This window comes from Vicugna pacos, chromosome 9, assembly GCF_048564905.1.
Source record: "Vicugna pacos chromosome 9, VicPac4, whole genome shotgun sequence".
NCBI classification, from domain to species: Eukaryota; Metazoa; Chordata; class Mammalia; order Artiodactyla; family Camelidae; genus Vicugna; species Vicugna pacos.
The window spans coordinates 49,792,822-49,817,612 of record NC_132995.1 but is presented as its reverse complement, the minus strand read 5'-3'; the positions used below and the strand labels follow the sequence as shown (position 1 = coordinate 49,817,612).

General features: G+C 46.7%; 1 long non-coding RNA gene across 1 annotated transcript; it reads right to left on the bottom strand.

The window, feature by feature from the left end:
- Window positions 1-3,142: 3,142 nt before the first annotated feature.
- On the bottom strand, window positions 3,143-7,431 carry LOC116281944 (uncharacterized). The gene is made up of 2 exons (XR_004191422.2): window positions 7,067-7,431; window positions 3,143-6,379 (listed from the first exon to the last, which is right to left on the bottom strand). It is a non-coding gene; the product is annotated as an uncharacterized lncRNA (long non-coding RNA).
- Window positions 7,432-24,791: the final 17,360 nt, after the last annotated feature.

Below are 24,791 nucleotides of genomic sequence, written 5' to 3'. Positions count from 1 at the left end.
GGCCTCCTTCAGGCACAGCACAGACCGCTCAGACTCCGGGAAGGATCAGCATCTAGAGAGTCTTTGTTGCCCTGGCTGACATTTCCCCCGAAGGGTACATCTCACCTGTGGTGAACTGCAGAGGGGGAGATGTCCGCCTTCTGAAGGGGTTTCACCCACAAGGGCAGAAGCAGCATCTTCTTGCACTATCAGGGCTGGAAGGGAGGCTGTGCCCCGAGTACCCGCATCCACTCCGTCTCTGTGGCGAGGCACCAGCATTTAGGGATGTCGTCTCTCATCCTCACATTGCAGACAAGGAGGGGGCGGCTGGATGTCACCGGAGGAGACAGAAGATGGATAGCCTCGGAGGTTCCTCTGTCCTATTGACGCAGACACACCCGTCTCCCTGTCTCACTGTCTGCATCACCTTCAATTTGGCCAGATGGACATCATGGGGGAAATTTTGTCTGGACCAGGAGTCTTAAAACACTGACAAAAAGAGCTGGCTCTTGGGAGAAATGAGGACAGGGCCATTAGAAGTTGGGAGCCAGGGCCATTAGGAAGCAGTTGTCTGTGCACAGGGGGATTTCTGCTCGATCAAGGGAAATGTGAACACAGGTTAGTGCTGTGATTACAGCATCCTGGAGGGGCCCTGAGAGGCCAGGAATGGATTGATTCACTCAGGCAAAGGTTAGAGGAAAGGATGAAGGTCACCTCTTCAGATTCTGGGGAAGGTACCCATGTGGTCAGAAGCGTTCTCCTCCACCGTGCAGAGGGGAAGGGTCCTTCTGGAGTGTGATACTGGGGACTGGCACCTATGAATTGTATCCTCAGACCCCGGGCGAACTGGACCCTCAAGATTGGGACAAATCAAAAACAAGCCCCAAACAGAAATCTTTAGAGATATTGGGAAAGGCTTTGCTACACCCCGTGTGGCAAGATGGCCAGCCTTCACTCCTTCTGCTTCTGGGGTTCATTTGGCAACATCCATCAAGAGCCTTAGAAACCGGACTCAAAACACACAAATTTATTCTAAAAAAAAAATATGTAGATATCCACACAACGATTTATAGTTAAAGTACCAGTGTGACGTCTGTCCTGGGGAAAAGTGGGAAATAATCTAAATGACCAACGATGGAGGAAATAGCTAAATCAACTGCAGTGCATTCGTGCAGTGGCACTTAGCAAACCTTCAAGTGTGAAGTCGCGTTAATGACATGGGAGAGTGCTGGTGGCATGTTAAGTGGGAAAAAAAAAAAACAGGTCACACTAAGAAAGCAGATAGGTGATCGCAATTCAGTAGAGAAAACGGTCCAAAAGAAAACAGGCCGAACTGGTAACAGTGGTGATCTCTATGTAGAAGGATTATGGGTGATATTTTATATTCTTTTCACAGTATTCAGAGTTTTCCAAAGTATCTGCACATTAATCTGTATTACTGCGTATGAATTTGCGTCTCTAATATATAGATTACCCTTCCGTTCTTACCTTTCTTACCCTGTTTTTTTTCTTCTCCACACCAGGGTTCACTGTCTGACATCCTACATGTCTAGTTGCTTATTGCGCTGTGTGTCACTGTTGCTCTGTCCTCTAGAATATAAGCTTTCCAAGGGCAAGGACTTTGTCTTGTTCAGAAATCTAAATCCCTTCCCTGCCTGGCACATAGCCTTAGATAGGATTCAATCAATAGTCACAGAAGAAATTGAAATGCTCCTTTTATAATCATAAAAATTGAATATTATTAACATATAAAGAAAAGCTGTCATTGTAGAGAAGGTTTTGCTCCCCCCACCCCATTTTCACGACCACGACAAAAATCAAGCCAGGGTACAGGATGTATTAAGCTTCTCCTGTCATGGCGGTGATCACGGGATGTCACCGGTTGAGTCTCAAATGGGGAAGGGGAGTGAGAGGAAATAGAAAGTTTATTTTGATGACCCTAGAGTAGATACTTTGAACCATGGGACTCTGTTAAGAAAAGACTTAGGCCTCCGGGTTGAAATTCCCTGAGTCAGGCTGGTATGCACTAAAGGCAGGCATTGGCTGTGTGAATTTGGTCATTCCATTCATAGTGTCCAACTTTCCCCCTGGATAACTGTTGCTTTAATCACAGTAAATAATGATACACTTCACCTGAAGAAAGAAATTTAGAAGGCACGTGGCCTCCTGAGAGGGTCTAAATAAATAAATGTTGATTTAGAATCCGGGTTCTGTCACTTCTTAGCTGTATGACCTCACTCAGGATACTGAAAGCTTCCTAATCTTTAAGTTCCTGTACCTGCAAAACAATACTCACACGGTTATTTTATGTATGAAATGAGATTGTAGCTAAAAGGTCTCACATAGTGCTAAGCATACGGCTTTCCCCAAATTCACACCATCCACCATCACGAAAATCTGGCTTTCTAGGAATGAACTCGGTAATACCTACGTATAACAAATACCAGTTTCCACATTTGTGAAAATCAGGGCAGAGAATCCTCTCCTTTGAGCTGTGAATTCCTCTGTCCCACTGTGGTCCGGAGGCCACTGACATCCCAGCCCCCTGAAGAGTTTGTTAAAATAGGGCACAGGTTGACCATCCAGATTCCCTGGCCTCAGGGGACCTCTGAGTCATAACGTCCAAGAATGGATCTGAGCGTCTCCAGTCTTAAAGGTCACCCAGTGATTCTTGTGTACATTCAAATGTGAGATCATTGCAACCCATGTTCCTAAGAACGAGTTGAAAGACCTGTAGGCTTTTTTTAAGTCAAGGCACAAAATTTGCTTCCTTTTTCTTCTTCCAATCCAGAATTTTCCTTCTCATGAGGGCAAGGTCTCAGAGTGTGGCCTTGTGAAGAATACAGACATTTGCCATGTAGTGTCTAAGCTCCCTCCAGATCCTGCTCAGGAACAGAGCCTTGACATGCCAAGGCTGTGTCTCGCAGGGCTGTGGTTAACCACACGACAGTCCCGAATGCCCGCGTCTTGATGTGGATTTGTACGGTCTCTGTCTGCCTTTTTAATGTGTGCAAATGATTGAATGGAAATCTAAATCAAAGAAAGAACAGATCTAGCCCTGTTTCACACCTCCCCACAAATTAATCTTTCCTCCCTTTCTCCATATTTCTCCCTTCCGGTCCTTTAATATTTAAGTTTCACAAATTCATAATCATGGCATTGATATGTCTCCAAGATAACGGTTCTTTTAATTTCACAATCAATATCTTCCCCACTTTCCCTTTGCCGCCGTTCCTCCCGCACAATAGAATGTCTTTCTTAGTATTAATTAATTCTTAACCTCTGTGTGAGGCTTTGCCTCTCCCGAAGCATTTTCATGCCCATTTTCTGATGAACAGAAGCCGATCCATTTGTTTGGATGATGACTTTGTTCTGGCTTATGAAAAGTATCTCCGTGAAGATTGATCCAGCAAAATGCTTAGAAGCTTGGGCTCGATAACTGAAGAGACCCAAGTTCCGTTCACAGTGAACTGAGACAAGGAGCGTAGCCTCCCCCAGCTGGTTTCTCTCATCTTTACAGTGTAGATAATCAGCACCCAGTGCGTAGAGTCGCCATGAGGAAGAAATGAGAGAGTCTCTTACAGAATGCTCAGCACGGTGCCGGTACACAGTACAAGTTCCATTCGTGCCTGTTATTCCTGTCATTGTCCTTGTTATTAAATGTACTAGAGAAAGGCTTTTCATGACTGCAGGACGTGAGAGGAAGCCAAGTCGACTGGCCTGAACGGACCCCTGAATCTGATTCAGTCCAGCCCTCAGCTTTCAACCCAGAGTAGCAAAGAAAGAACCCCGTCTTGTGTTATGCCCTGCCCTGGGTATTTGTCTTATGGAGAGATTGTGATCCCATGTTATGGGGCATCTTCACCTGGGACAGAAAGATAATTTTTGAGGTCTCCTCTACCTGCTACCCTCGCCAGAAGCAGACACCTGACATGTCTGGTTCAACTGAAATCCAAACTTTCAGAAATGTTTAGGAACCCAGTTATATTCATCCTCAGATGGGATCTTCGTAGACTGGGGTGGAGATGGGGGGTTCTCACTGCCAGATGTCTCATGGGAAAGCATGTTCTTGCAGGTCTCAGCAGACTCCATTGATTCCAGGAGTTCAGGCTCAGGTAAGCTTTGGACAAACACCTGAGGCTCCGAGAGGCTTAATTGAAATGAGCCTGAACTTAAATGTTTTACAAGATACGCCCAGCGCTAATTTTCTTGGCCAAGTTTTAGTGGGCCTTGTTGTGACTCTGCTCCTGTTAGCGCCTGAGAAACTCAGGGCTTCACCATCGGGCGTCTGTGTGGTTTGACTCGACCACACCTCCGAGAGCCACAGACCGTGCGTGTGAGGTCACACAGCCTGATCACACCGGGGTCCACAGTCGTGTCAGCCTGGGAGCTGTTTCTCCCTTGGTACAGCTTGTCTTGAAGTTCCAGGAAAGCCGGGCCTCACCTTCCCCTTAGCGAAGGCCTCCAGGCTGGGACCAGATTCTCTGTCAAACATGACAGGTCTAAGGAAAAAGGGAACACCTAATCCAAGAATCTTGCCAAGGTCCCATGTGAATCGGGAGTGGAACAGAGCCTGTCTTGTGAAAGGAGACACAAAATGTCCCAGCTGGACAGAGTGCGTGGGACCATCTGAGAAATGAGCCAATTAATCTCCCACGATTTGCCATCTTCTTTGATTTTGACAGGCTTCTCCACACCCAAGTTCAGAAGCATCTTGGAACCTTTTTCTGAACTAACCCCAACCTCCAGACTGTCAGTCCCTCTGGGTCTTATTTATTTTTTGTTCGTATGGAGAATCATTACATGCATACGCCACAGGCACTGTGAGAAAACTGCGTACCCTGAAAGTTTGAGCGGCATGATATCTGGGCATCCATGTAATTTTCGGAATGTCCTTGGGGCCAGCAGGAAATGAACTGGCCCAAGTCAGACCACAGCACACTGAAATTTCAGTCCTACATTCATGTTACCCTTCAGAATGTTCTGGATCAGCCACCTTCCGGTCAAAGTCAAGGGCTCAAGAGCAAGAATTCAATACGGGACGTCGTATGACAAAGCATGAGCCAAAGCTGTGTGACAGCAGCTGGGACGGTGGCGGCTTCCCCCGTGGATCTGGAACCGGGGAAGAGAAGCAGGCATTGCCGGAGACGCGGAGCCCCGCACAGAGAGGGGAAGAAACACCCTGGCTACTCTTTCCCTCCCGCCTTCCAGACTCCACCCAGTGCCTCCCACGACCAAAACCAGCCGGAAGCCAGTGTCCCAGGGGAATCTGGGAAATAAGGTTTTCAGGGGCCAGTGTCCCCAGGGAGTGGATTTCATAGACAATTAGGATATAAGCAGTCCACACACATGGCTGGGCTCAGTCTATGTCATTTTTATCCTTGTCACAGAGGAGCAAGCAGAAAAACCTGAAAGCCACAGTGTCAACACGTACATTTTCAGACATTTCTGTGTGTCATCTCTGTGCTCCCAGTTCTGCACGTTATTCTGCATCCTTCGCTTTCATCACTGCCAGTATCTGCATGTACTGCAGTCTCTGTGCAAATTTCTGATTCAAAAAAGAAGGCAGGCCAACCCTCTCAAGAGCACCTTTTTCACTAAAAAGAAGAGTGGCAGGAACAGAGGTGGCGAGCAAGACTTCCTCACCGGACTGGCGTCAGGCTCCACGAGCAGCGAGATTCGAAGATGCCGTGTGAGTGTCAGGCCGAAACCAACACGTGCGCCGTCAGTTCTTCGTGCTGTGTGCGCCAGCAAAACCATCCAGCGTCTCTTTTCTTCAGGGTGATGTTGACACATGTCAAATACATTAACATTCCTACAGGGATGACTCATTTGGAGGGAACAGGCAGCTCAGAAAGATGACAGAGGGTTGGGAGAGAAGCCTTTTACAGCCGTTCAAGATATGAGGACCAGGGCATCTTTGGGGGTTTTGTGTTTTGAAAGAGAGCAGTTGCGGTCTTACTGCCATTGTGTTGTTATTTGACTGCATCACCATGGTTGTCATTTGTAAGCTGCGTTAGCTTCACCAGCTTCGAAGCCTGAAGGAGGCCCCCACGCTGCTGAGTGGACACGGATGAGCCTCTTCTGCTGCCGCACCAGCTCGGCCACCCTGGCCAGGTCTCTTCTGCAGTGTGTCAGGACGGGTGGTACCCAAGCCTTCAGCATCTGCCTTGGCCCCTGTCTCCGCCTCCCTTCTCTCCTGCTTCCCCAAGGCCTCTGTCCAGCCTCGTCAGGCACATGCTGGTGGGATGCACAAGGCTGGCCTCTGAGGTCAGGCTCTGGGATGCTGCCCTCTCTTGTCTTCCAAGTCCCCTCCTCACACAGTGAGAACCTTGTCACCATCATTACTGTTGCTGCTGTTGCTTTGTTTTGCTCTGAGGAAGAGCTGGCTGCGTTTTGTCTGTAAATGAAATGAAACAAGGATCGATCAATTGCAACTGAATGTGACTCTACTTGGAGCCCCAGGCATAGCCCTGCCTCATAAGGCCTCTGCAGGAACGCCTTGCCTTGTGCATCCTAAACCCCTCTCTGCTGGGAGAGCCGCTTCTCCCCGCAGGGAAGGACCTCAGGCGTGGTTCAGTCCCAGTGTCTATGCCTGATGGCCTCGGAACCCCCCGGAGAGAAACTGCCTTCCATGGACTCGGGTTGAAGAACACCCTTCCATCTCTGTCCTGATGTTGACCTCATCCCAGGATGGCGGCCAGTGGGGATCTCCATTCTCTTCAAAAGCACACATCTCCACCCCCATCCTTCCAACCCACCCCCCTCACATAACCCCAGACAGGTGCTCAGAATGCAGTTGTCCGACACCCAGACAATTCCCCAAGCCCAAGCCGCTGAGCAGTCGTAACTGTTCTCATAAGCTGTCGACAGAATGGTTTAGGGTGGGCTTTGCCCAGGTTCAGTTTTCACCGTGGCTCCCTCAAGATGAGACAAACATGCACTCAGCCATCTTCTGTTTCACACCCTTTAACAGAAACACACTTATCTTAACAAGGACAAGCCACCATTCAGTTTCAGCAACTGTCCCCTTCTTAGGAACCACTGCAGCCCCCACATTGAGATCTATAAGTGCCTTATAACTTACCTTTGAAGTCAAGCCATCCCAAGGAAGTCTTGCAAATTTTGTTTTGATGTCGTCAACTGTCTTTACATGATGCAATTAACAGTTTAAATAGACACTTTTTCCCCCCAATTTTTTAATGGATGTGTGATAGAAAACTAAGGGAGAAGACAGTATTGGAAACTGTAACCCCTTAGAAACTCTCCCTCCACACAGCCAAGTCTGCTGTGCTCACATCTCGTCGCCGTGGGACTGCAGAGCAGATTTGTCTGATTGCGGAGCTTCGTCTTTCCATGGACTCACATCGCCTGCCATTCAGTTGAGTGTTGTTTGTCAACCACCCCTGAGTTCTGTGATGCATGCTTCAAGGCAGAGTTTTGAATTCTACCATCATTAGTCATTGAGGAAGGCAGCTAGGAACAGACAGCTTCAGACTCCCTCCCTCCCTCCCTCCTCCCTCCCTCCTTTCCTCCCTCCTTCCTTCTTTCTTCCCTCCCTCCTTCCTTTCCTCTTTCTCTCCTTTTTTCCTTCCTCCCTCCCTCCTTCCTCCCTTCCTTCCTTCCTCCCTTCCCTCTATCCTTTTCCCTATCTCCCTTCTTTCCTTTATTCCTTTTTTCAATTTCTTTTACCAGTGTCAGATCTATACCTGAGCATCTCAAACTCCTCTATAAAAACGGCATCTACTCATCTGTTACCTGATCTGATCACCAAAACTGATCTCAGAAATGAAGGCGTCTCTGATTCATTTCCTGAGCTGCTCCTCCAGCTGCTGTCAACTTTCTTTCACTTCTCCTCTGTCCTCTAGCAGCCCGAGCCCAGTTTGGGGGGAGCCTCCTGTGCATCCCCCACAACGCACCCTCTCTTTCCTGTAAACTCCAGACACCAGCAGCCACTCTGGGTAGGACGACCACTTCCCTGGCGGAGGCCTGTCGTCCCGCACATTTCAGATGTTTCCCTTTAACTCTCAAAGGTGTCCTGATCTTCTGATAAATGATACAGTGACTCTCTTCCCTAAGAGATCTTGAAACTTGGTTCCAGCCCCAGCTGTATGGCTTGTGCCCAGCCGTCTCAGACCCGCCCCAGGATTTCCAGAAATCTCTGAGTTCCTGAGGTTTATTGCCTTACGCTTCTCTGGTTTCGTAGATTCTCTGGTTCTCTCTGGCATCGGCCTAGATACAGAATTCATCTTTCAGTATCAGCTCAAAAACGCCACTCCCGGGAATTGTATGAGCCTTTGGGTCCACTTTATACACATGTGGGGGAAGTGCTGGGAGTGGCCAAGGAGTGGTTTGCAAGCTCCCCTCCCCCACCCGCCCCCCCTTACCGGTTCTCTTCCTCCCTTATCTCCCCTCCTCTGCTGAGGAGCCATCCACACATTCCTCCCTCTGCCCCCTGCAGAGCCCTGCTGTTCAAATCGAGGTCCCTGAAGGCCTCAGCTTGTATCCCTCCTACTAGACAGGGACGTTTTCTAAAGAAATATCTTGTTCTTCCTGAAAAAAAAAAGTCTGGCGAATACATTTTTTTTCCCTTTGTGTAATTAAACCTAACTACCTAACTACACGTGATTGAATTCTCACTGGCACGTGGACAAGAGTAAGCTTTGGCAGAAAATGTGAGAGAAAAGAGAGAAAAAGCATGAAAGAAACGAAAGTCAGGGGGCAGGGAGAGAAGAGGAAGGAGAGAGAAGGAGAAAGAGGGCAGGAGGGAGGGAGGGAGGGAGGGACCTCGGGACCAGACAGTTGAAGACCGGATCTTCCTGAAAGCGATTTTTAAACTGTCCTGCTAGGGGTGTTCCTGGAGGGTGTTGTCTGTGTTTGGATTTGTGAAGCCTACCACCCCCCTCCCCAAGGCCTTGACCTGGTAAGATCCCCAAGGACCACACTTTGAAAACTCTTCTAGAACACGCCTAAGCTCAAGGGAAACAGCAAGATGATAGAAAACTAAACGCAGCTAAATCGGGGGGGATTCTGATTCTTTTTCTCTTCACCAATTTATCTGAACTGTACGAAGGTCATTCTCTCAGCCTTGATATCTCATTTTGCCTTGAGAATCTGAAATCATCTTAAGTGGCAAAGTACTGAACACTTTTTCCAGTCCAGCCCTAGCTCAAACAATATACACACTCGCCTTCGGTAGTACCTTTGCAGACAGATGCAAAGCCAGGTCATCCAGGAGAGTGCTGGCCAAATTCCTGGGGCCTGGGGGGGCTTCTTTTAAAGAACATGTCAGAGAGGTGGTAATGAAATAAAACCTGGCAAGTGCCTGGAACCGAGTGTTAGTATAATGAAAGGACAGTGATTTATCTGTCGGAGACTTCGAGTGGCGAGCTCCCTGGCACGTGATGTCCAGGGTACCCGGTCAGCTTCACCTGTGAGGAGGAGACCCACCCCACGTGGTGAGGATGATACTGACAAACAGGATGATACAGACAAAGGCCACTTTCCCTGTTTTAAAGCCACCATTGCTAATGGTTTATGGGATCCCTGCTCAACTGCCATTCCTTCTGCAGCCTTATTCAGGCCATCATTGTCCCTGCCCTCTCCATGCTTAATCTATCTCTGGCCACCTCCCTCTTTTCCTTGACAAAGCTGTGCCTGACTGGAGCGGGCCCCCTGGGGAATCGGAGGGAGCTCTCTAGTCACGTTCAGGAACAGAAGATAAAGCCCTTGCTCTTAGTGCATGGGGGCTGCTACAACAGAAGTACCGATATGGGGCAGCTTAAACAGCAAATATTTATTTCTCACGGTTCTGGATGTGGGAAGTCTGAAAATCAATGAGGCAGCAGACTTGGTGTCTGGTAAGAGCCTCTTCTTGGCTTTCACGAGGAAGGGGAAAGGGGGCTTTCTGGGGTCTCTTTTAAAAGGGCACAGACTCCTTTCATGAGGTCTCCACCCTCATGACCCAATCACCTCCTAAAGTCCCCACCTCCAAATGCCATCACATTGGGGACTGGGTTTCAAGATACGAATTTTGGGGGAGGGGAGGCACCAGCAGTCAGTCCATAGCACCCTTAAAATTCAAAGGGCTCACACATAGGCATCAGAATAGGACTGAGAAAAGAAATCCCACAGCAAAGGGCCCATATGAAATTAGTCCGACACATACTGTACACATTTTGAAGAACCCTCTTAAATAGACAGTTTCTGCTCTGTCATCATGCTGTCTGATTCTGATCGTTGCACCAATTCCATATCTTTTTCATAAACCCTGCTTTCTTGGTTTCCCCATCTTGGTTTTCTACTTAGAGCTGGTTGCTGCCCCATATTCTTCTACATAGGTACCCAGAAAAGGGGGAAGTTTGCTCCCTGTCACCCAGAGAACTACATTCTCTTTTCAGGAAAACCCGAAGACCTCCACAGCTCTGGGAAAGTGTTCCCTTTGTGCTTTCCTCCCCAGACCTCCATCGAGGCTGCTGCAGGCCAGCCACCTTCACCTCCCAGGAAATGAAGAGCCTCACGTGACCCTCCCAGGGGTCCTCAGGTGAGTCCTCAGTCTCAGTTCTCACAGGTGGGGAAGAGCTCGCTGGCTTTCACCTTTATAAGCTCATCAAGCTCGCTCTTGCTCTTTATGTTAAGAAGTGAGTGTTCTATTTGAAGCCAAGCGATGACTTGTGTGTGAGATCACCACTGGATGGACAGTTGTAGAAAGGACCCATACAAAGGTCAATTCTTTTCATATCTGCCCCTGACCTCCCGGTACCGAAAACAAGCTCAAGCAGGATCTCCTTCACGGGATCTTGCTAACTCAGAGGCCACTGGGCTCATGATTTCATCAGCATCCGTGCAGATGAAATCTTTCTGCTTTCAAAACCCGTAAGCAGTAGCTTATTTTGAGCCCCATAATTCATTGCATATACATTAGTAATCACAAGGGAAAATGAAGATGCTTTTGGTGTGAGCTGATGTGAACTTGCTATGTTTTGATTCCTGGGAGTTGTCTAAATGAAATGAGAGCAGAAAAAGGTGCATTTCAGAGACACTGTCACACGGGCTTGTCCTATAGTCGGTAGATAAATGTGACTTACCCTGCTCTCGCATTTTCAGGGTCAGATTGAGAGGACTTGAACTGTACATACATAACCTCATGGCGTGGCCCTTCCCCTTGGCAGGGAATATGGAAAACACACAACAGCCCCCATCCTATTGTTTCACTCGTCCTCAATCTCAGTGCTTGTCTAACGTGACATACCTGCAATTAAAGGGTGATGTCAGTTGACACGGTGCCACGGAGGCCAGTTCAACATTGTTCCTTAGAAAATGAGAGCAGGATTCAATCCGGAAAACGTTGGTAGTGGTCCAGGCACTGAGTCACTTGGCTGGGTCAGAGCGTCTAAGCTAGCTGGAACACGCAGGGAGCTCAGGTTCCCTGCAAACCAGGGAAGCAGGGAAGCAAGCAGAGGGAGAATGTACTTGTAAAATAACGCACTTCTCTGGGGACCTCCTGTTTCCCTCACAACTTGGGTCTCATCTCATTCGCGGGTACGAACCCCTGGTCCTGCGGCTCACCCGCCGTGCCGGCTGGGAAAAGCAGAAACTGCACATCTCACTGATTTCAACACTCAGCACACTTCTAGGCGCTCAGATCTTTTTTTTTTCTTTCCTGTTTTGCTTCTTGCAAAAGAGCTGGAAATTGAAAGATTAAATCTAATTTAATTTATAGGCACCTCCCATTTTGATGGGAATACTTAGAATATATTATGGACTTGTTTAAAAAATAATGCCAGAAATACACCCAAGTGACGGTGGCTCGTGTTTGCACGATTGAAATTTCACACACGAATAAAATTCTCCAGCCTAGAAAAGAGACAGTGTGGCTGCCCCTCTAGAAGGGAGAACGTGGTCATGTTTCTACATTGGTTTTCTGTGGCTGCAGTAACAACTACGGTCACCAACACAGTGGCTTAGAACAGCACAGATCTGTTGTGTTAAACAGTTCTGGACGTCAGAAGTTTGACGTGGGTCTCCCTGGGCTGAAAACAAAGCGTGAGCAGGGTTGTGTTCCTTTGAAAGCTCTAGGGGAGAATCCAGTTCTTTGCCTTTTTTTAGCTTCGAGAGGCCACTTGCATTCTTTGGCTTGTAGCTCCTTCCTCTGTCTCCAAAGCCCGCAGTGGTGGAGGTAATCACATCACATCCCTCTGATGTTCCCACCCCTCCTGCTTTTAAAGACCTTTGTGATTGCATTGAGCCCACCCAGAAAATCCAAGATAATCTCTCTATTTTAAGGTCAGCTGATTAGTAACCTTAATTCCACCTGCAATCTTAATTCACATTTCCCATCTAAGGTAACAGACTCACACACTCTAGGCATTAGGGCTCAATTTTGGGGCGGGGAGGGGCATTATTCTGCCTGTCACAATTTCTAATTTTTTTCTGTCAACTTTACCAAGTAAATTCCAAATACAAATGAGTCCTTTCCCATGTTTTTCTGCTAAAGAAAAACAACTGAAATTGATTTTATATAACAATTACGTAAGTGAATGTGGAGTTATAAATTTATAGTAGAGGGAGAAAGGGTTTTTTTTTTTTTAATGCATTTTGGTTAAGAGCCAAAGATTCTTAACTAAAAATTTGCGGAAAGTACTGCTATAAACAGATGACTATTAAACTTAAATAGTCATCAAGTTAAGTTAAATTCAATTTAACTTAAATATTTATTAGGAGTGAAAGCAAACATAAATGTTGAAAACTCAAATCCTTACTTCTCAACTGTCTTCTCATTTTCCCACAATGTATTTCTGGCTGTACGGAGGTAATTTCCTAGATTTTATTAACCGGTAACAGAAGGGGTTTACAGCTAAATCCATTCCAAAGAATAATTCATTTGTAACCCTGTGTTGTAGCTTCTAGCGCCAAAGGGGTCAAGGAAAATAAGCTTGAACTCAGGAACCCTTGTTGCCCGGGAGCTGAAATAAGTTAGATAAAGAAATGTAGGTGACCTGACCCATTTGCAATACGTAGGCTTCCCTTGGTAAACTCATTTCAAATAAATGGAATGTATACATTCAAAAAATATTTATAGGCACCCGTTTTAGGTGAGCATGGTTTTAGGCACTGAGGATGCATTCGTGACAAAGGCAAGCAGGACACCTTCCCCTGTGATGTTTACTTTCCTGCAGGGAGAGTTAAGAGAAAAATGAAGATATTTAAAATGATTTTAGGCGGTGAGTAATAGGACACTCACACAAATACACAGCAACATACACGCATCACGAAACAGACGGCACAGACCAAAATATGAAGGAGAAACTCCTAAAGGACTGTTTCCATAGGTGCGGGCAGGTTCGAGGTGAATCAAGGACCTTGGCAGGGAGGGCAGAGGGGAAATCAGTACTCCACCTCACACTCCTCCTGCCCCTCCTGCCCCTCCTGCTGTGAGGGCATCGGGGGACTAACTCCAGCTTGTCGCCTGAGGCCCTGGGAGCCCGCTGTAGTCCACAAAGATCGGCCTCCGTGAGCACAGGAGAGGGTGGAGAAGGGCGGACTGGACCCGGAGGGGCAAGCTCAAACCTTCAGCACCTGCTCCTGTACAAATGCCCTGGAGTGAAAGACGGGGCTGTGACTGGCTGTGGGATGGGGCATCGGGATCTATTTTAGAACGCGGTCAAGGAAGACCTCTCTCGGGGGGACACCTGATCTGTGGCCACAAAAGTAGAAGCAGCCATCAATGCACAAAGGAGGAGCAGGCAGTTTTTGGCAGGAAAAACCGAGTGGAAGCAAGGAGTCAACTTGGTGTACTGGGAAAGGAAAGTCTAGTGTGGGTGTGATGGAGTCAGGGAGGAAGCAGGTAGTAGGAGATGGAGTCAGAGAGATGGGTGGTGACTGCCTCATGAAAGCCTTGTCTTCAGTCAGGTTTCTCCAGAAGAAAACTCTGAGATAAGGGTTTGAGGGCAGCTATTTGGGAGGTGATTCCAAGAGGCATGGGACGTGGGGTGAGGGATTGAGAAGGGAAGGGAAGGGAAGGATTCCAGTGTAGGCGACGTCGCTGACCTGACTGCCAGTGGCAGGAGGGCTCAGTCCCCCACCTTCTCCGGGACACACAGCGTACCTCTCATGGTGCTTGCACTGGATGGGAGGAAGTGGGCTGCTTACTCGTCAGCTCCTATCCAAGGTTCCTTGTGGCGGCTCCCAGGGGCGTCCGTATCTGGCTTTTCTGGAGAAGTCAGTGGTGGGAAGGCGAGAAGTTTCAGGTGAGTGCAGTGGGACGGCTCCGTGCGGATTTGCTTGGAAAGGGGCGGTGCCGGACAGTAAGGCTGGGGCACTCTCAGCGTCTGCTCCCTGTCTGAAAGTCACTTAGACTTTTCCTGAGTGTGATGGGAAGACATCACAGGTGATAAAGGATTCATGTTTTCCCTCTGACTGGGCTGAGCTGCTAGAAAATAAGGTCCGTTGAAAAAAAAAAAACAGGTATAATTCACATAACATAATATGTACTGTTTAAGATGTGCAATTCAGTGGATTTTAGTGTATTTACAAAATTCTGCAACCATCACCACTGTCTAGGTCCAGGACATTCTCATCACCCTGAAAAGAACCCCTGTGTCAATTAGGAGCCGTTCCACAAGGACTGGGTTCTTAGATGGCATTAGAAGAGTGCTTCATGGTGGTCTCGATGTTCAAAACAGAAATGGTCAGTGCAGAGGAAAGAGCATCGGCTCACAAGTCAGCTGCCCCCAACTTTGATGACAGGGCCTCTTTCCAGCCCCAGACCCATGGGCAAGTGTCCTTGGCTGTACAACGGTGGCCACAGGATCCACCTTCTGTAGTTTTTCTGATGAGCCAAGGAAGCACTCGTGAAGGGAAGAGCACCTGGCACGGAGCCGGCCAGCATGCACACACTTATGCACCGTATGCATCGTGTGTTGTGTGTAAATGAGTGTCGGTGGAATGTTCTCTTTGGATGGGCAGGACACGCGTGAGTGCAAAGGCTGGTGTTGGGGTTGATGGGGGAGTTGGAAACAAGTGGAGCACGTGTTTGGACAGAAAGCTTTGATGAACTGAGGCGGGATGTGGTGGTTTCTGAGAAGGGCTGGTTGGAGGTGTTGTTTACAGCGTCATCTTCCAGTCGAGCTGCCAAGAAACAGACAGAAGGACAGAGACAGCGAGTGGCAGAGCAGCAGCCCAAGGTGACATGGAACGGGTGCCCTTGGGGGCCATCGTGGGCTGGTGAGCAGCCGAAGAGGACCCGGCCTCCTCGCAGGCCGGGCAAGCTCAGGCAGAGAGCGCTGGCCTGGCTACGGGGGAGAGGGACAGGTATTAGGAGGAGGAACGAGGTCATGCAGGGAGCCCCAGCGAGGCAGGCTCTGACCCAGCGGGAGCTAGACTCTGCCCCTGGGCCGACACCTAGCTTGTGTAAACCTGCCCGCCTCCCTCTCTGTGGGTCTCAATAACAGGCTTCGCCAAGAGTGACGTTACAGATCAGCTGCCAGTAAGGAAAAGGAATAACCCAGAACAAAGTGGCAGAGAGGGTTATGTCAACAGGTCATCTCCCCAAGTCAAAGTTTACTATTGTTTCACAAATCATTTTATATAATAAAGCATTTGAACCATTTTTAAAGCACACAAGCCTATTTATAGTGTTGGGCAGCCATCACCACTAATTTTAAAACATCTCCATCACCCCAAAAAAAGCCCCTTACCTCCCAATTTTTCCCACCCCCCATCCACTGGCAACTACTCTACGCCTTCGTGTCTCCACGGAGCTGCCGATTCTGGGCATTTAATATAAGTAGATTCATACAATATCTGGCCTTTTGTGGCTGGGATCTGTCTCCTGGCATCATGCTTTAAGATGTTTCCGCGCTGTAGCATGCACCAGTATTCTGTTCCTCTCTATGACTGAATGATATTCCATTATTTGTATAGGCCGTGTTTTATTTATCAGTTCATTAGTTGATGGACATTTGGATTGTTTCTTCTTATTGGGTGTTACAAATAATGCTGCTTTGGACATTTTTCTCTAAGCATTTGTGTGGATATATGTTTTTATTTCTTTTGAGTACATACCTAGGAGTGGAACTGCTGAGTCACATGGTAAATCTACATTTAAATGTTTAAGGAACTGCCAAAATGTTTTCCACAGTGTTTACTCCACGTTATATTCCCATCAGCAATGTTTGAGGCCTCCAGTTCCTCCATACCCACACCAACTCTTGTATTTCTTATATTTTAATTATAGCCATCCTAGGAGATGTGAAGTGATACCAAATTATTGTTTTGATGTACGTCTTCCTAATGAGTAATGATGTTAAGCGTCTTTTCATGTACTTGTTGGTTATTGGTTTATTTTCTTTAGAGAAATGTCTACTCAGATCTTTTGCATATATTTCACTTGGGTGATTTGTCATTTTATTGCCTTGTAAGAGTTCTTCACAGACTGCGAATTCTCGACATTTATCAGATATATGATTTTCAAATATTTTCTCTCATTCTCTGGGTGGTTGTCCTGGTCGGCTCAGGCTGCAGTAATAAAGTGCCATAGCTGGGTGGCTTATAAACAACAGAAATTTATATCTTGTAACTCCAAAGGCTGGAAGTTCTGAGATCAGGATGCCATCATGTCTGGGCTCTGGTGAGAACCTTCTTCCAGATTGCAGGCTGCCACCTTCTAGATACAGCCTCTCGTGAGGGAGAACAGAACAGAGGAAGCAGGCTCTCTCAGGACTCTCAAAGGGCACAAATCCCATTCATGAGGCCTCACTCTTACCACCTCACCTAATCCTAATTACTTTCCAAAGTGCCCACTTCCCAGTACCATCACATTAGTGGGTAGGGTTTCAACACATGAATTTTGGAAGGACACAAACCTTCGGTACATGACACTTATCTTGTCTACTTTCTTAATGGTATCCTTTGATGCACAAATTTTTAAAGTTTGATGAAATACAGTTTATCTAGCTTTTCCTCTGTTGTTTATGCTTTAGGTGTTATATTTAAAAACTGTAGCCTATTCCAAGGTCATAAATAATTACACCTATGTTTTCTTCTAAGCGTTTACAGTTTTAGCTCTTACATTTAGATCTTTGCTCCACTTTGAGTTAATTTTCTGTAGATGGTATAAAGTAGGGAGTCCACTTAATTCTTTTGCGTTTGGATATCCAGTTGCCCTACCAGGAAAGGACTATTCTTTACCACTGAATAGTCTTGGTAACCTTGTTGAAAATCAGTTGACCATAGATGTATAGGTTTGTTTTTAGACTCTGAATTCTATTCCGTTTATTTACATGTCTGTCTTCTTGCTAGTACCACACAGTGTGATTTTGTAGTTTTTTTAATAATTTTTCAGATCAGAAGTATGAGTGCTCCAGCTGTAGTCTTCTTTTTCAAGATTTTGACTACTCATGGTCTCTTGCATTTCCAAATGGAATTTCAGGATCAGCTTGTCCGTTTCTGCTGGGGAAGAAAAAAAAGGCTGTTGTAATTTTGATACAGGTGTATTAAATCTGTAGATCAGTCTGGTGATTATTGCCATCTTAGCAGTACTAAGTCTTCCTATCCGTGATCACGGCATGTCTTTTCATTTGTTTAGGTTTTCTTTCATTTCTCTCAACAATGTTTTATAGTTTTCTCTGTACAAAGCTTGTACTTTCTTGGTTATATCTGTTCCTCTGTATTCTTTTTTATCCTATGGTAAATGCAATTGTCTTCTTAATTTCAGTTTTGATTTTCCATTGCTAGTGTATAGGAAAGCAGCTGAGTTTTGTATATTGGTCCTACATCTGCAACTTTGCTGAACTTGTTTGTTAGCGATAATAGTATTTTGGGATGTTCTTCAAGATTTTCTCTGTATATGTCATCTGTAAATAGAGATAGTTTTACTCCTTTGTTTCAATCTGGATGCCCTTTATTTAAGTATTTGTTTGTTTGTCTATTTCTTCTTTTCTCTTCTTTATTTTTCTTATCTAATTGCTCTGGCTAGAACTTCCAGTACAATATGGAATAGGAGTGGTGAGAATAGACATATTTTTCTTGTTCCTGATCTTAGAAAGAAAGTGTCCAGTCTTTCACCATGAAGTATGTTGTTAGCTGTGGGGTTTTTTTGTACTCTTTATCAGGTTGAGGAAGTTCATTTCTATTCCTAGTTTGTTGGGTGTTTTTATCATGAAAGATATGGATTTTATCTTCCCTTTCCACATCTATTAATATGATCATGTGGCTTTCATCCCTTTATTCTATCAAGATGGTATATTACACTGATTTACTTTGACCAGCCTTGCATTCCTAGGATAAATACCACTTGATCTTGATGTGTAATCCTTTAATTATGCTGCTGGATTCAGTTTGTTAGTGTTTTGTTGAGAATTTTCACATCTATATTCACAAGTGATACTGGTTGATAGGTTTTTTTTTTTCCCCCTTGTGATTTTTTGGCCTAGCTTTAGTATCACAATAATATTTGTCACACAGAATGAGATAGAAAGTGTTCCCTCCTTTTGTACTTTGTGGAAGATTTTGAGAAGAGTTGGTGTTAATTCTTCTTTAATCATTTGGAAGAATTCACTAGGGAAGCCCCATGGTCCCATGTTTTCTTTGTTGGAAGTTTATTTTGTTTAATTACTGACTTAATATCGTTCTCTTTTTTTTTCCTGAGTCTTGGTAGTTTGTGTGTTTCCAGAAATGTGTCCATTTCTTCTGGGATTTATTGACATACAACTGTTCATAGTGTTTTCATACTATCCTTTTTATTTCTGTAAAGTTGGTAGTGCTTTTGTTTCTGATTTTAGTCATTTGAGTCTTCTCTCTTTTTTCTTGGTTAGTCAAGCTAAAACTGTGTAAATTTTGCTGATATTTTCACAGAAACAACTTTAGGTTTCACTGATCAGAGTTTATTTTTGAAGGGAGGCTTTTCCCTTCATGATAATTATTTCTGCTTTGGAGGAGTTGATACTGATTTCTGTGAGCATAGATGTACAATGTTTTAAAAGTGATGGCTCTGTTTGTATTTGATGAATGAAGCTTTGCATGTATGGACTTAAACATAACATTCTTTCCCTTCTGTTAAATTGAGTTGGCCACATTCCGACAGATGCAGCAGCCTTGGGATGGGAATGAGGGAAAATCATTGCTAAGGACACTGAAATCTATACAATCATTTTCGTTCTTATCTTCTTGCCAAAAACAAGTGAAACCAAATATAAATCTCTGAATGTAAACATTTCCTTTTTGTTGTTCCCATATTCCAAAATACTGTCTCAACATTTATCCTCCACAGATAGAGCATATGTTTGCATATCCTTTTTCCTTATAAGGTCCACCTCTTCTCACCCCAAAACCCTGTGGAAGTCTCTCCATGAGGTGAAACCAGAAAAGAAATCCTGCCAGATCACTGTGCAGCCATTCCCTTTTCTATATCTGACTTAACATAGTCTGTTTCCTCCCCTTTCCTTGTCCACCCTACCATCCAGCCAAGTCCTGTCCATCTCCTGATGTCTCTCAGAATAAAGAATCAAGACTGTTAGACTTGTTTTCATCAGGAGCATCATTTTGAGGGGCATGAAGTAGGTAGACCTTGATCTGCTAATTAGAGAAGAGAAAAGATGTGGTCTTGTGCACAAGGCAGGTCAATCATGTATGAGGGATGGTCTGGGCAAAGGTTGAGTGGCAAGAAAAGCTGGACTGAGAGCAGGTCATCACAGGACAGCTCAAAATATCACTTTAAAGTCTAAAATAACCTTCAACCCCCTGCCGGACACTTTCATGCATGCACATTCACACGCACACGTACACACGAAGACACAGAGAGGCCTTCCTCTGGGTCCCACAAAAGCGTGTCAGTATATTTGACCCCCAGCCCTTTTCTCTCTCATTGTCCTCCAATGGAAATGAAAACAAAAGCAAAATAGAAGGACCTGAGGTCTTCATCCTTGGGGATCCAACGGAGACTCCATGGACTTCCCATGGCAGAAATCAGAGATGACTGACCCGCCTCTTGAGCCTCAGGTTAGCAGAGGTCAGTCCTACAATTCGTGAATTGGATCGTGTGTGTATGCACACATGTGTGCATCAGATTGTCTGCCTCAGCCGGCCCCAACACTTCGTCCCCTTCCTGTGCACACATGCCGCCAGTGGACGGGACTCCTTCCCCAGAATCTCAGCCGTCCTTCTGACTCGTGTTGACCAACAGAATTCAACAGAAGTGAAACTGGTCCTGAAGAAGTCTGGAAGCTTCCACTTCCACCCTCCTGTGACCCAACCATGTGCAGAAGATTGGGCCAAACGACTGAAAAATGAGAAAACATGTGGAGAGGATGGGGTTCATTTATTTGTTTGTCACTAAATGTTTTGGGTGATTTGACTTCTTGAAAAACATAGCTTTCATTTTGAAATGTAAATGGAGCAACTGTGTTTGCAAGTGTTGGATCAGGATATGACTGAATGTTGGCCTTTAGAGTCAGGTCTGCATAGCCTACATGTGGGTCCCAGAAACAGCCAAGACTTGGTCATGATGTCTGTGAAGTGTCTGTTTTCAGGATGACGAACCTGACGTTTCTTAGAGAAAAGGTGAGACAGGACCCGGATCAGGTGGTCTTGGCCTTTGGTCTTGGACGCCTCTTTGTATGGGGCGCTCATCAACTGCCTGGGCAGAGCACTGTTTAGGGACCTCTTGTGCCCTGCAAAGTGCTAGCAAGGTCCAAGCGCAGCCACAAACAAGTCCAGGTCCCACTCACGCTCCGTTCCCCTCTCACAGATAATCACTCCAAAGGAGGGAGTTAAGGGACTAGGCAGGGTTCGTTAACTTTCCCAAGTCTCCTAGGTAATGGTCAGCTGGGTATGAAATGGGACCCTCATGGTGGAGAGAATGGGACCCTCGTGGTGGAGAGAATGGGACCCTCCAGAGCCTGACTCATCCCAGCAAAGAGGGATGGGACTTTCAGGGAGGATCTGGGCTCACTGACTCATTGATCCAGGTCTATTTCATTCGTACTCGCCCTCCATTCATTGCACAAACACGTATCTATTGCCAATCGGGGATAGGCACTGGGAAATGTCTTCAAATACACTAATAGTACTCTTCAAAAGAAACGCTGAGAGGTAAGTATTTGAGGCCCTCATTACAGTCAGGTTCAGAGAATAAGTTACCAGTGACTACACATTTAGTCACTGCCAGAGCTAGAAATCTAGCAAAGTCTTCATATTTCATAGTTCACATGGATTAGGCAACCCTAGTGTTTCCCAAAAGTAAATGAGTTGCTGTATCCAATTGTACATATGTTATCATTCACTTACTATTTTAGAAATGTACTCACTCTTTAGACAAATCTGTTTTAATAAATTTTGCACACTTAGTGGAGGAAAATCAACATGACTGGTCACAAATAGAAAGGAGAAATGAAAAAAAAAAAAAAAGCCCAGATGTTGGAGTCTGGCTGGATAAGAGGCCCTTCCCAAGGTCTCAAACCTGAAGCCTGATCTCTCTGTTAGAAAAGGAAGCTAGCCAGTGCTACCCAGAGGTGTTAGAAATATCCTGACACCCAGCAGAGACTGCTGGCTGAGTGAAAAAGGAAGAACAAAAGAGAATTGGTCAGGGCAATAAGTTCTCAACAGGAGTCAGTGTTTCTAAGTGCCCTTTAAAGCACCATCTAAAACCTTTGGGTAACACCACTCAGTACCATTTTCCTTCCCTCCTGAGTTCCTGTAAAGGAGGTCTTGGAAGAGACAGACACAAAGCAGCAAATACAATGTAGTGTAAGAGTCTCCATCCTTTTTTGACCATGCACCCTTATTACAAATTTCTTGACTCTACTCCCCTACGTACATTTATATTTCCTCTTTTTAGATTAACATATTTGCACTGGTATGCAAATATTTTATGCACATCATAAAGCACACAAAGATAAGAATTTTAAAAACTAACCTGCTAATCTGTCCCCCAAGTGCCCAAAAGAAGGCCTTGCGTTGCCCCGCTTTGGAGACTCTGGTTTTAGGGGAAAGTGCAGGAAGCACAGGAGAGGGCACACAGCACACCCACAGAGATGAAATCAGGGTCCAGAGAAGGTTCTCTGAGGGGGCAGGGTCCCACAACATGACCCTGGGGTCGGCAAGGTGGGGAACATGGGAAATGGAATGCAGATCCGAAAGGGCCGAGCCTGGAGGGTGTGGACGGAGAGAGGAGGATGGAGGGAGAAAACGGAGTCCGTGCCTGGGGGGCCTGTAAATTCAGAGGAGTTAGGGCTCAGTCTGGGGGCGCGGGGGAGCCGCTGAAGGGCTCTAGCAGGGAGCAGTCCAAGCTCCAGAAGCTTCTTCCCCGGTTCCCATGCACACCTACGTGGGTAGACACACTCACCCTGAGCCCCACGTGAACATGGCAGAGAATGCCCAGCCTCCCAAGTGATCGGCCACGCAGGGCTCACTCACTCCTCCTTCCAGCGCACGTTTATCCTGGGCCTGCTGGGGGCTAAGCGCCGTCTGGGGGACAAGTGGTGAACAAGATCCAAGTCACCAGGGAGCCTTCAGTCCCATGGAGGAGATATACTAAAGCCAGTCCATAAGCCAAGTCATTCATAACGTCAGATTATGGAAAGACGTAGTGGGAAATGGTAGAGAAGGAAGGCAGGTGGAACAGCAGTGCCTTAGCTAAGCTCGTCTCGGTTGGCGGGGGGGAGGGGGCTCTGAGAGGGACACACGTGAGCCGGGATGTGAGCTGTAACATGTAAGCAGCCTGCGAGCGGACCGGGGAGAATGGTCCCAGCTGTGGGGACGTCACAGAGGGAGGCCGTGAGTCTTGGCAAAAAAATCTTGGCATGTTTTGGAAACATATGACCAAAGGGAAAAATGAAGGAGTTAGAATTAGGATTAGGGGTAGGATTCGGATTAGAATTAGAATTAGAGTGAACTAGAGGGGAGGAGGGAGGATGAGGACAAGTTGGGCCTCGTAAGATGCTCAGGGCCATCGTGACGCCGGGCCTGGCAGGGCAGGTCAGAGGGAACTGGGAAGCCAGGTCAGGAGCCTGGTTGGGAAGGACGCGTTTCACACCACACTGTGAACACCTCCTCGGCTGCCAGGAGGCCTGGTGATTGCTGTGGTTGGGCTTTCTCTCCAGAGAGCTGGTTTGGGCTGGAGAGGCAGCAATGAGTGAGACCAGTCGGCATTCGACTGATCCTGTTGTCAGAATGTGATGATTGTGAGGTTTGAGAAGAGTAGAATCTGGCGAAAGATGCAGGGCCCGAGTTCACGATGTCCCAGAGAAAGTCTGACCACAAAGAAGAACAGGGAGACACAGCCTGCAGGCAGTACGGGGCGGGGTCCGTCTCATGTCGGGGCAACTGCGTGTAGTTTCTGGAAGGAGTTGAACCCTCCCATGGATCTAGGGTGTCCTTAAGTCCAAACTCAAAGGGTGGCCTCCTCACATTTCTTTGTCTCCAGAAGCGCTGCCTTCCCAAAGCGCATCGGGCTATTAAAGACTCTCTTGAAAGCTGGCAATGTGGTATTGATCAGGGGTGTTTCCTTCCAGCCACCCCTGGGCTCTGCAGTGACTCAGAGAAAGCCCACCGCAGACACCAATCGCCTTTCACATCACAACCGTCACCCTTAAAGAAGCTGCGTCTGCAGGGCCACTCACCAAGTCTGGGGGACCACCTGGGAAAGGGGTGGGGTGGACTCCGGCGGGTTACCCGAGCCAGACCACCCCTGGCGGAAGGGAGAACGGGAGGTTCCTTGGCTGCCCCCACAAAGCTGATCCTTAGCCAGATGCAGCTCCAAAGTTTGTCTGTCTCCTCGTTTCCTTCTAGTTTCTGCCATTGATCCTCAGTACACAGGGCTTTGAGCTGTCTCGAACAGAAAGTAAGAGGACTCAACAGCTACGACCGAGGGCGGAGTCGGCAGCTCTACATGGCTCAGCTCATCAGACGCTCAGAGCAAAGTTTCAACACGGGGAGTATTACCTCGGCTTTATTAACAAGAAAAATGATGTTTGGTGATGTCAAGTGATTTATCCAAGAGTCTCACAGATAACAAGTGGTCGGTCCAAGTGGATGTCAGATAATGAAACCGTCAGCGTACGTTCATGCACCACTACACGTGCCAAGCCAGAGTCTGCATGGTTACGCATACTGACCCATGTGCTCCTCACCCTAGGAGAAAGTCGGGAGGCAAAGGACCCCTCGCAACCCCTGTGAGGAGGGCAGTTCCACTAGCCCCATCACCTGAGGTCACCTGGCTAGGAAGAGCTGAGACTGGAACTCAGGTGTTCTGGCTCTTCTGCCTGCCCTCGAGTTACTCAAATGTATGTCCTCTTCATTAGACAACTTTGAGCACAGAATCGCTTGGAAGACAGTCATCCTAAAGCCAGCACAAAGCCCCTCAGTGGGCCTCAGGAATGAGAGATAATCAAACAAACATTTTCGTAATGAATGTCACACGGACCCGACCGACTGGGGTTCGCGTGTGTTTCCATATGTCATCCATGTGTGGGTATTTCAAAGGACAGATAGCGTGGAGCCTTGGGGACCTGTCACGTAACTTTGTGTGATCGGCAGCACATGGCTGCAGCTTTCTGAGCCTCAGCTTCCTCGCTGTTAAAGAGCCGCTAATCCCTTCTACGTGAGACACGTCCATGCATGTGTTGTCTAACGACAGCTCGTAGAGGCGTTCAGTGACTGTCAGTCCCTGTCCTCCGTCCAAGGAATCACGGTGTGTGAAAAAGAGGTAGAAGAGGAAGGAATTGAGTGACATGCAGAGGTTTCCTTTATGTTCAAAAAAGAAGGTCTTAACTAAAGACACAGTTGCCAAGACGGAATCCAAAATGACATGAAAG